Below are 13,288 nucleotides of genomic sequence, written 5' to 3'. Positions count from 1 at the left end.
ATAATTATTATGGTTAGTTTTCTCAAATAATTAACTTGGGAAATTATAAAATCGAGAACAATTAAATAAATAAATTTTTGCTTGGGTGATGAATATCTTTTCCAACTTTAGCTCGTCGGAAGCTTAAGTAATGTTAGGTTTATAATACAAGCATTTATAAGGGATTTAAAGCGGTTTGAAGTCAACCTTCTCCCAACAATTGGAAAATTTCTTGAAAGAGCAATAGCAAGTCGTTTACGTCACCACATTACCCCCCCCCAAAAAAAAAAATCTGATGTGTACACCACATGACTTCTTTGTACGAAATATTAAATTGTACGCATTTTTCTTGCATTTCGTTTACACTTATTGGATCGAATTAAATCTACTTCGACAGCGCATAAACCACAATAGAATAAATGCATTCTTTAAAATTCACTCTATTTCTTTACCATAGCGACACTCTGGCGCTAGGTTCACTTAAGAGTATTATATTTCGTTCATATTATAACTCAGAATGCACAAAATTTATATCGTTTAAAGAATTATCTAATCGTAGCCACATATTCTATTCCAATACTATAATAAAGCTAGAACGATGTATAAAAGAAATTAAGCAAACAAAACAAAAAAGAAACAGTTTTTCAGAGACGACTGAGTATTTCATATTCAATTAATTCAGTTCTCACTTCGCGACAAGGCAAATATACATAAAAACTGAAAATATCTGTATTAAAAATTACAAAGTAAGCCTTAAACACTTATTTCCTCGAAAAATTTCCAGAAAGGATTAAGCATGATTTAATTCGCAATAATAAATGAAGGCGTTATCTTTGTTGTTGCGAAGCTACGTTTCTCTAGATTGGCAACAAATGCACTAGTCTGCTGTTTCAAATGTAAACAAGCAATGGCCGCCATCAAAAACATTATTAGGCTTAGAGGCACTTAAACAACTTTAAAATTGTTGATAATTCTAAAAATATTCCATACAGATTTACTAAAGGCATAAAAACCTTAACCAGAAGATAAGAACAAATTTTTAAAGCAAAAAATGTACAATTTACAAACATATAAGAGTAAAGAAACTGTGATCACTGAGCCGGGTAACAGAGCGGATATATATATATAAATATATTTATATACGTTTGTCGCGGCCGATTGCAACCAAAATACGAGGTGCACATCTGCATGTTATAGGAGTCGTATATACAAAATTTCAGCGTTCTGAGGCTACTCGTGTTTGAGTTATGCGAGATACGTACGCACGTACGTTCGTACAGACGCCACGAAAAATTCTCTTCAGAATTCATTTTAAAGCAGTTTTATAATGTTTTTTTTTTTTTTTTTTTTTTTTTTTTTTTTTTTTTTTGAGGAAAAGAGTTTTATTCTGTCCTTACGTACAGATATCACGCAAAAATATCATTTAATTGCATTCGAAAGGGCTCAAAATTGATATTTTCGTTGAAATATGCTGCCTGAAACTTTTCGCGATTACAATACTTCCTTTTTACTTCGTACAAGGAAGTAAGAAGATTGTAAGTAAAAACCAGTTTGGGTTCTTACCTAACAAGACTACTACAAATACAATTAACAACGCATTGGCTGAAATACAGAAAACCAAGATTTACACTCAACATTATTTTGCCTTGACTTGAAAAAGGCAATCCATTCTATGTGGTTGCCCGCAGTTATGCAAGCCCTCAGAGACGCAGAATGCCCAAAAATATATTCGTCATATTACAGAATTTTCTACAAGACAGGAAAAGATAATTATTCATAACAGTTGAACAACTGAACATAACAGTGGAACAATTGAAAGGTACCAAGAAAGAGGTTGCCCTCAAGGTTCTTGCCTTAGTGTGGATTTATGGAACTTAACTTTCAGTTCCATTACCAACTACATTTGGCCAATCCATTCAAAAGGAATAGCGTTTGTGGATGACGCTGCATTTATCATAGCAGGAAGAACCAGAATCCTCTTAGCGAAAACTACTAACGAAACGCTATGTATCCTCAACTCCCTCTGTAAAAATCTGAAATTAACCATCAGCCAAGATAAGTGAAAGGCCGTTATATTTGCAAAGCGCTTCCAAAAGATTACACGTCTGCCTAGATATTCGATAGATAGATAAGAAAATAAAAATTACTGATAGCATCAAATTGATTGGGCTAATCATCGACAAGAAATTAAATTGGATTGAACAGTTAAAATTCATTAGAAATAAAACCTACAAAATTGCAAAAAAAATCATCCGAAAATTGAAACGATTAAATTGGGGATAAAGTCCATATATTCAAAAAATCCCTTTAATACAGTTATTGAAAAAATTATGTTATATGGGGCAGAGATATGGGGCCAACATCTTACCAAAAGAAAGAAAACACAGCTGCAGGCAATCCAACGCCCGTTTTTACAATGCATTACACGGTGCTACAGAACAACTTCAAATGTAGCACTCTGTCTGTTGGTAGGAATTGCCCCCTGCATATAACAGCTCAAATGGAACATACGAAAGGCACGACTTTAAGGTTTAAAAAGAACTGTTCCATAAAAGATAGATACTTCGAATATTCCAATTACGAATCTCCCTGTAACGCATACAGAAGGCACCCAGCAGTAAATCCAAATATCAACAGTATTGCAAAGGATACACAAACTAGAGATTACTACCCATCCGCATACACAGATGGCTCCAAAATGGAAGAAGGAGTCGGATGTGCATGCATTATTTATATACATTTTCAAGTTAAAATAGCACTAAAAGGTAAATTTGGAAATGAAAACAGTATTTTCTAAGCTGAGTTATCGGCAATAAAAATGGCCCTGGAATATTGTACCGAAAACGAAAACAAAAAATTCAAATATATACAGATAGTCTATCCACGATTCTGGCTATCAAAAATACTAAACGTAATTCTCCGATCATTCAAGATATCTATAATATCTCCTTATCTTATCCCAATATACATCCTACTATTTCATTGGTTAAAACCCATGTGGGGATTTTTGGAAATGAAGAAGCAGATAAAGCGGCAAAATCTGCTATTACTGACACTGACGCATAATTAAAAAATCCCTCTTGGACCAAATCTCAGCTAAAACACCAACTTAAACGCCTACGGAAACAAGTATGGGAAGAAGAATGAAAAAATAACGATAAAGGGAGAAAACTCTTCCAACTCGTACCTCATATCAATACGGACAGACTTAATACGAACCATCGAAACAATTGGTTTATGAAAAGACATGGTATTTTTACGAGTATTTTTACGAACGGTAACGTGGCTCCTTTGAGCAATGTATATGTGGGGAAATAGGCGACCACCAACCATTACATCTTCAAATGTCCATTAACAAAAAAACTATCACTTGAAACTTCCTGAGACTAACTTATACCGGTGCTTGCAAATACCTTTAAAAATCAAACAACTAAGAAAAAAATAGAACTCTCAGTTATATTCCTCGCTAGTAGAGATGAAGAATTGTGCAAGACAAGATAAGCAAAAAATAACAAACTGGAACCTTCAAAACATTTAAATTAGAATTGGCAAAACAGTGAAGGATAAATTTGACAAAAGCACAGACTAGAATTGATAAAAATACTAGAGGACCATACAACACCTCTTTCCATCCAAAAAATAAAAGAAAGTCTAAAATACTCTGAAAAAAATAATTCATATACAAAATAATTTTTGCCTGACTCAGTATATACTCTCTTACATATACAAGCAAAAAAAGTGCTCTTTGCATTTATGTTACCGTGAAAGACTTAAACTGTAGAATGTCGACTTTCACCGGAGAATGTCAACATTCACCAAATACGTCGGTGAAAGATCGAATATTTCTTTACATTCTTGTACATTCGGACCCTCAACGGTGTATGTCGACAATCACAGATATGCTCTGGTGTAGGTCGAAAAGAGAGGAGTATATGTACACGCTGGTTGCCATTCCAAAAAGAAGTGTTCCACAAATAAATGCAGTTGTAAAAGCAAGAGCCTCTTGTGCAATTCAAAGTGTCAGAATAGTTTAAGTCGATGCAATAAATAAGATTTGAATCACATAATTTGGTAAGTTTATAACTTCTATTATTTTCCTTTCTCATTTTGAATGTACTGTGTGTTTTAAGTTCTTATGTTCTTAAGTTCTTACTCTGAGTCTCAAGTGCGTTTTTCCGCGAATGAATTACGGAGAAGGAAATATAATATTCTTATATGTTCAACATTCACCTTTAGTAAATGGTGAATGTCGACATTCACCGGTGTAAGTCAGAAATAAGAGTATTTGGAAAATATTTCGGACATACACCAAGCGAGTATGTGAATGTTAACATTCACCGGTGAAAGTCGACATTCTCCAGATTTCGGTCTTTCACGGTAACATATATAATCATGCTATGTATATGTTCGTAAATGTATTGTTATATGTATGTCATTATGCATCAATATGTTATATATTTACATTTATGTTCTATATTTACCATTATGTATTCGAGTATGAAAGGCACCATGTGTCACAACTATATTGTAATCATATGTAAAAAATGTAAATATGTCAAATTCTCCCCACCTCCCGAAAAAATTATAATGTTTAAATAAAGATATAGTGCAGTTGGACAATACCCACATTACCAATGGTTAAACAATGGGTGTCCCTGAACCTGAACCTGAAGTCTCTCTCAAAATCGAGGGCGTTACTGAGTTTAAGTCAAGCTGCCTTTGGCAACCGCAGGCACAAATTTGACTTTTTGCAATGATGAATATGGTGGGCTTGTGCTGCCCTTCAGATAAGTGAGACCCTGGTAGCAACAATAACGATAGCTTTGGTATTTTTTACTTAAGGGGGCTCATACACCTTAAAACCCTTATGAGCTTCGAATTATGTGACTGTTGCAAGAATTGGGATATTTTATTTATTTTAAAAGCTATTACTTTCACCTTTTTACAGCTGACTACATAATATAGCTGCTTTGGGATTTGTTGTGTTGCAACAAATATTTTTGTAATTTAATCCGTTTTGGAATAAAATGGGCTAATCTTTGGAATATGGTAACAGGTAGTTTGGCGACATTTTGGTAAAGCGATAAAGGTGTGGTGGTGTGGTGTATTTAATTATGGCAAAGCACACTAGGGCTATCTGCCTAAGGGGAGGGATGCCTTCGTGGAGGATTTTCTAAGGAAAACTGGCTCGTATACACGTTACACATGAGGAAAACCACAAAAACACCCATGCAGCCAGCCCGTTCGCGGGATTCGAACCTCGGACCGAACTACCAGTGTTCAGCGACTTTACCGCTCGGCCGCTGGTGGGCAAAAGCGATAAAGGTTACTAGCTAGGACTTTAGCAGTGTACATGGATAAAGTCAAGAGTGTGCGCAATGGCATTTTTGTGCAATTCTGGAATGTTTTTTTAAGTGAAAACAGGTTGACGTGTACATGGATGATACCGTGTATGTGCAATTCTTAAAAACGCGGCAAGCAGTTTGCGATTCTGCACTTTCTCCCAATTTCGCACGTAATCTTTGCCATGATTAAGCACATTTGTTCCATAAAAGTTCTAGCATAAGCGTAATTCGGCTAGCAGATTGTTGAAAAAAATTTTGAGTTAAAAAAAAAAATGCCTTTACTTCGTGAAACCAAAATGGCGTCCAAACAAAAACTAGCAGGTTGCTGTAGCAGGCTTGGTCGCCAAATTTCCGCCAAAAAATCGCCAAGTTACCATAATGCAAAGATTAACCACAAAATGTTTCGTCATGCTTCCACCTCGCGCGCATGATATTTAAAAAATGGCTAATGGTACATACTTCAAATTGGATGGAATTCTTTATATGGGCACTATCTTCTAACAGAACCAAAAATATGATGAATATTTTAATATAAAAAAATTCTATGCATAAAAACATTACAGATTTTTTTTAATGAAATGCATTTTATAAACTCAACTCCAAATAAAATAAAAATTTAACATGAAATTCTTAGAATTTTTGGTTCACAGTAGCTTTTAAATGTTATAAAAACTGCATATTAAATATGGAATTAATACTGTTTTAAATTGTGCGCGCAAGGTGGAAACATGACGAAATTTTTTGTCACAAAGCGGATTAAATTATAAAAATATTTGTGGCAACACAAACTTTTTGATTGCTATTTCAGAAAGCAGCTATATTATGTAGTCAGCTGTAAAAAGTTGGAAGCAATTGCTTTCAAAATAAATTAGTTATCCCAATTCTTGCAACAGTCACATATTCGAAGATCTCTTATGGGTTTTAAGGTGTATATGAGTCCCCTTAATGTCTTGTTTTTTTTTTTTTTTTTTTTTTTTTTTAAGAAGTAAAGCAAGTATTGTAATCTCGAGAAATTTTGGATATCAGATTTCAACGAAAATATCTATTCTGGCCGCTCTCCAATCCACCGGAACGTATTTTTGTGCGACATCTGTGCATATGTAGAGAATAAAGGACTCTTCTTCTTCTTCCCGAAACCGACTGCAAAATGGATTCAGAAGACTTTTTTCCGCGAGGTATGTACGTATTTATCTCGCATAACTTACAAACGATTAGTCGTAGAGCATAGAAATTCTGTGTATGGGGCTGCTATAACAAGTTGTGCATCGCCCTTTTTCGCTGCAATCGGCAACACCAAACTTATATAAATATATACATACACCCACTCTGTCACTCAATTCGGTGAGCTCAGTTTTTTATTACTTATATATGGGTAAAATTTTAATTTTTGACTTGAAATATTTGCATTTTTGGCTTGTATGATTAAATTATTAAATTCTTCTTATGTTTCGAGTAAGTCTTTTATGTCTTTAGTTAATCTGCATGAAATTGCTGTAGAATTATTAGCAATTTAAAAGCTTCAGAGAAGTCATCAAGTCTAATAGGGTCACCATTTGTTTACATTTGAAACTCTTAGTAGAATAATGAATTAAGTCATTTGGTGCACGAAATTAAATGTCTTTTTGCCCAGTGGGAACAGATTTGTTTTTTTAAGGGGTGTTGGAACCCGAAAATCTTCAAAAAAATTGTGATTTCGGATTTTTGCATTTTCAAACTCTCCACACTGTTATCTTTCTAAAAATACCATCCTTTAATCTCTATGAAAATTAGAACTGTGAAAAATCTAGTTTTAATTTGTCATCGACTGCTTTGATCAATGAGGATTTTTACATAAAAACGCGTTTTTCTCCAAACGTGTTTTTTTATAGTCGATATACCTTTTCTCAGGAACTACTGCTCACAGGTATCTAAAATTTTTATGGCTTATTTATTAGGTTTCCTAATATTTACTGAAATGAGCTTTTTGTGATAAACCAAGGGAAAAAAATATTTTAAATTTTTTTGTGTGAGAAAAGTACTAAATTTTACTATGCCCAACAAAATATTCTGTAAATTACTCTAAAATTCAAAATGTTTCCAAAGCTCATTTCAGTATAATCAGATAGGTATACTTTAATTACACAAAAAATTTCAAGCGTGTATCTACAGCAAATTATGAGAAAAGGTACATCGAAAATGGCCAATTTAACATTGTCGGTATAGGGGTTGCTGATACCCATTAATTTGGAGTTAAAATTTTGTTTTCAGTTGAAATTCAACGCACTGAAAATTTTGTTTTCCTGCACGCTGATCGAATTGCTTGTTTTTGAGTATAAACTCTAAATTTAATGTAAATTTTTTTAAACACTTTTTAACTGTATTTTGTTTTATCTTTTTTTCTATTTTACAAATTTTAACGAAGACGTTTTGAGTTTTTTATGTAATTTTGCCTTGCTGCGAAGTGCAAACTGAATTAATTGAATGGAAAATATATCTCTAATGAAATTTGAGGCAATACGTTTAAATGATGTACAGCAAAAAAATGTGTATAATTTAACAAACCGTAGAAGGAAGCTGTGTGGTGTCCATATCCGATATTTTTATTACATTTGCCTTTCCTTATGTTCTTTTTGTTCTGTGTTTGGATTTAAAGTATGAAAGGTAACGAGCTTGATATTTTAACACATTTCTTTCCCTATGCACACTTTTAATTTGACAGTGATCAAAATATTGGAATTCATTACATTATATACAATTATTTTTAATAATAGGATATGTTTTAAGTTTCCATAAGTTTCTGATATTACAATTATAGTTTTAAACATCTAACTTGAGTTTCACAATGATCAAGTAATTTCCTATGATTCTCGATATCTCCTTATGTTTCTAAAAGGGGAAAGATTTAGCAATTTATTCACGTGGGCATTCATTACCAAATCCTTTCTCCCAAACCTATTAGTTAACAAATATACAGTTGCATCGCCTTTCTAGTTTCTAAGTGAAACTCTGGAAATAATATCATAAGCTACTTCACCACGTGGCTGCTTTAAAGTTATTTACCTTCGATAACGTGTCATTGTAAAACGCTTGCAACCATTTGAACCAGTTTTTTTTTTTTTTTTTTTTTTTTTTAGTTTGTTATGTTTCATTTTTCTACCTTTTTTGTTGCTCGGGGCCCGGGCCTGGTTTCGGGGAAGCATTTGATATTTTATGGTTTTAAAAATTAAGAATTGTCTGTTTTTTTTTAAGAATTTTAAAATTAAGACTTGTGTGTTTCTTTTTGGGGCACGGCTGGCTCGGTGGCTGCCTCGTTTTGTGTTAGACGGGCCTTCCCCTTTGTGGCCTTATGGCTGATATGAATCGGCTAGGGGGGTTGGGATTGCGCCCATAACAACAACAATGTGTCATTGTTATGAACAACAGCTATCCTGCTATCCTTAAAACTCCTACTAGCTCTTCGAATGACCAAAATATTTGTTTATTACCAGTTTCATCAAAGTTGTAGAGCCATGAGGCTATTTTGAAGCAGGAGACGAGAAAAAAGAGCAATGCTCTCGCGGGAACTCGAACCACAGACCTCTCGAATACACGCCGAGTGTGCTGACTACTACAGCACGAAGGCATGCTACTCCCTCCTTTTAAAGAACGACTGGGGTTTAGAGGATCCAATCGCCAAATCCTGATGGTGGAGAATCATCCTCCAGCACCTTTTTTAGTTCGGGCGCCACTGAAGAGACATTAGATTATTTCGAAGCAGGAAACATGAAAAATATGCAATGCCCTTGACTGGACTCGAAACACCACGGACCTCTCGAATAGGCGCCGAGTGTGCTGACCACTACACCATGAAGGGATGCTAAGACGGTAAGAGAAATTGCCTTATGTAGTTTTTTTTAATACGAATAGTAACTGATTTAATAACTTCATCAGGAACTAAACTCGATAAGTGAACCTGAATTTTCTGAAAGTCTTTTATTCGTTTACAGACCCGAGTAAAAAACATTTAATAAAGTTAATTCGAGAATATTACCTTATTTCGATAATCTGAAAACAATTTCTTGTACGAAGCAAAGTCGAAAAATTGAAATTTAAGTTTCTCATCACTAAACCGATTTTTCCTTAGCCAACTCGCTGAACAAGTCTCGTTCAAGAAGTTGCTCTAAGCATTTGGATAACTGGTACAGAAATCTACCCAGGAAATCTGTGATAGTTGTGCATTTTCAATAGCAAAAGAAAGCGTAGAAGTACCTGTCTTCAAGTTAGATTATATGTAAGTGCTTTTCCCACTTATAGACCAGCTCGAAATTGGTTGATCGAACTGCCATATATTATGCGCTTTTGTACATCTCAACGCTGCACCATGGAAAATTCGTTGTATATACAGTCTCCTACAGTGCATTGAAAGCTTTAGAATCCTTTTGTAGCATTGAGAATCCTGTGATAGTGGATTTTCTCAAGTTGAATATTAAATTGACAAGGTGTGGATATGAAATTCCGTATTGCTGGGTCCCCGGACATACAGGAATAAAGGGCAATGAGCTGGCGGACATCACAGCGAAATCTGCTGTTGAAATGTCCGGCCGCCTCATTCCTTTTAGAGATATACGTTGTGTCATCAAAGAGAAAATTAGAAATAAATGGCAGCAACTTTGGGACATTCAGATTCATAACAAGTTGAGAAGGGTGAAGCCTAAAATAGAGCATTGGCATACTACTTGCAATCGTAAGGAGCAAGTTCTTTTGACGCGCCTTAGAATTGGGCACTGTAGAGTGACGCATAGCTACCTTCCGAGAGCTGAAAATGAGCCTGTTTGTGCAAACTGTAATGTTTGTCTCTCAGTCTATCACATTTTAATAGAGTGTTGATATTTTAACAGTCTTCGTGAGAAGCATTTTAATAGCTGCGACCTGCCTCTCCACCGTTTAATCGGAAGAGAGGTCAATACCAATTTGTTTCACTACCTGAAAGAAACAGGTTTCTATTATTTAATTTCATTTTTTTCCTGAGATTTTATGTTGGAATTTTAATGAATCAGATGTTTTAGAATTTTATATCTATACTGCATGATTTTAAGTTTGCTGTTGTCTTCATTTTTTTTTTTTTTTTTTTTTTTCTTTATCTAAAAGCTATAGCTTATTATGTTGAAAAAGGAATCCTGTGTTTGGCGCATATGGCCTATTGAGCTTTGCGCCATAAATCTACTACCACCACCACCTAAATTGGTTGATAAGTTTGTGAAGCAAGCTGTCAGTGATGTGTTAAAAACAGAAACTTTATCCCAATAACTTACCTTATGCCATTGCACCAGTCCACTTTATGAATAAATGAAAGCTGCAGTGACCATCTGCAGCTATGAGGAAATGTGTCTCTCAGTTCTGTCTGAAAGTTAAAATGATGCTTTATAGCTAACAGTCCATTTATGGCTCGTTCTTCCGCCACCTGAAGCGATTCGGAAAGAAATTCTCAAATCATTTCTTGTGTGTGTAGAGTGGAGGACACTTCCGATAATTATGATTTTGATTGCATCAGTACGAGCATGCAGCTGCCAGTTGATGATGTACCATTCATGCACTTCTTTGCATAAATGGCATTAATGGGAAAACTGCAGGCTTTGGAACAAGACCTTTGTCATGTCACCTAGTGCACTACAGATTCCTGCCCAGTCTTTAGTACGTACTAACTGCCTTATTCCTGAATGTCTCGTTGTGTGGTACTACTTCTCTTGTGTGGCATGTTAGTGTGCTATTTAGTGTGTGTATGATGGAACTCAGTACATGAACATTCTAAATTAAGTAACCTATCCACAGCTACTGTAAAATGCACCGGGGTAAATTATATATGTTTATTTATTTACGTATCATTGTAGAAGTGGCGTGTAATCAAGAATAAAATGTCCAATTATTAGTGTGGAATGTTTATGTACGTGCAACAACGTATGCATGTGTAAAATAACCAGTGTTTAAACCTAGGTGCATATAAAATGCACCAAGGTAATGTTTAATTATTAATGAATAATATCAGTAGTATGTATCTTTGTAGAACTAGTTTGTAACCAAGAATAAAATGTCTAATTATTAGTGTGGAATATTTACGTACGTGGAACAACGTATGCATGTGTAACATAACCAGTGTTTAAAAATAGGTGCATATAAAATGCACCACGGTAATGTTTAATTATTAATGTATAATAACAATATTATGTATCATTGTAGAACTGGCCGGTAATTAAGAATGAAATGTCTAATTATTAGTGTGGAATGTTTATGTACGTGAAACAACGTATGCATGTGTAAATTAACCAGTGTTTAAACCTAGGTGCATATAAAATGCACCACGGTAATGTTTAATTATTAATGTATAATATTTATGTAACAGCTGCAGTGCATGCATAAGTATACAATCATTGCATTGTAAATTACAATCATTTCAATATGTTTAAATATCAATTTAAAATGCTCAAATTTCAATATACAGCACCAACAAAAGTTAGCTCATGATGCCAAAGAATTTTCGCGTTGTACAACTGTATCCGCTCTCACCTGTCACCTGCATCAGCACGAGGGAACATGTTAAAAAACAAATATGTTAACAACACAAAATCTATTCATTATGTTCTGATGAAACTGTTCCATACATAAAATTACAGTGCTTATAATTGACGATTCTGCCCGTGCAAGGGTATCTCAGTTTCATCCAAGGGGATGGATTAATATGTAACGTATAGGCTTAATTATTCCCTATCTGATATATTTTGTCCGTCACAGGATGCACCAAATACTGTTCAACATAACCGTAATTTTAATTTAAATCTATATCTACAAAATGGCAAGGGAAGGCAGGGTTGCCATAGTTGGAGAGAAATCGCCCATTTGGCGATATGCCATAGATGGATGGAGAACCTTCTGGAACGAACTCTTACCGGTTTGGTCCAGAATGTTCACGAACGGAAGACAAAAGCTATATAAACGTTGCTGGTACTCGGAGAGTCAGTGCATAGTCGAGTCAGTTAATAGACAGTGAGAGAGTGTCTCGTAGTCTAGTGTCGAGATGGTCGTCGAGTGCATCGAGAGAGTCTTTTAGGCCCATATCACACAGCCATTTGTTTCACACGAACAATTGTTTTGGACATTTTTTCTGCGTGGTTTACTATTGAAAGAAAGGCGCGCGATCTTTTCCTTCGTTTCGAAAAAAATTGCATGCTGTTCGTTTTCAACCAATCAGCTTCGAATGCTATCAGACTGTTTGTAATGGAGAACCAGTTTCCCCCAATGCTATCTTTGGTGATTGGCTGTTGTGACAAAGCAAAAACATTGTTCCAAACAGTTGTCCTTTCGAAACAAACGGATGTGTGATAGCAACCTCAGTGTATCGCGAGTTAGCGCATCTTCGAGTGCTTTGAGCTCCGAAAACAACCAAACCGAGTCGGGAGCTGTACTCTAGTGCATCGTCAGCTGTAGCGTGGAAAGTCTCGAGAGAAAGTGGAGTTCCGAAACCAACAGAGCAGAGTCGAGTGCTTTGCCGTGAAGCTGGCTTCACCTTTATAGCCTGATAGTCTGAAGGTTGTGTCACTGACTGTTTCAGCGTGTTTGTTGTAGTTTTTAGACGACTGTAAAGTGATTTTGGAGCTGTCCTGAGTAATACTGGCTAATACATTGTGTTTTCATTTTTCAGCAAGTGTTTTCCTTAACCACTACAAATCCACGACTCCTTAAAGTAAAGAAAAACTTAAAAATACTAAATTATGAAGAGAAGTCATTGAATAATACAATTGCCTTTCTGGACCAATAAAATTTATTTATTTCGCAATCTTTATTATAGTATATCCAGCAAATGTTTATGAATGCCTGAAAAGCAGAAAAGTGAAATTATTTCGTAGCTCTGATTTTAATGAATTTCGACAGTACATATACATATTTTTCTCGGTATACAAATTTAATACAGTTGCAAAATGTATAACAGCATGCTTCGGAAACAAATAATAACG

Source organism: Stegodyphus dumicola, chromosome 2 (assembly GCF_044657685.1).
Source record: "Stegodyphus dumicola isolate Sdum_Otavi_A_Nest chromosome 2, ASM4465768v1".
NCBI lineage: Eukaryota > Metazoa > Arthropoda > Arachnida > Araneae > Eresidae > Stegodyphus > Stegodyphus dumicola.
The sequence above is the reverse complement of the archived record's forward strand: the minus strand, read 5'-3'. Positions refer to the sequence as shown.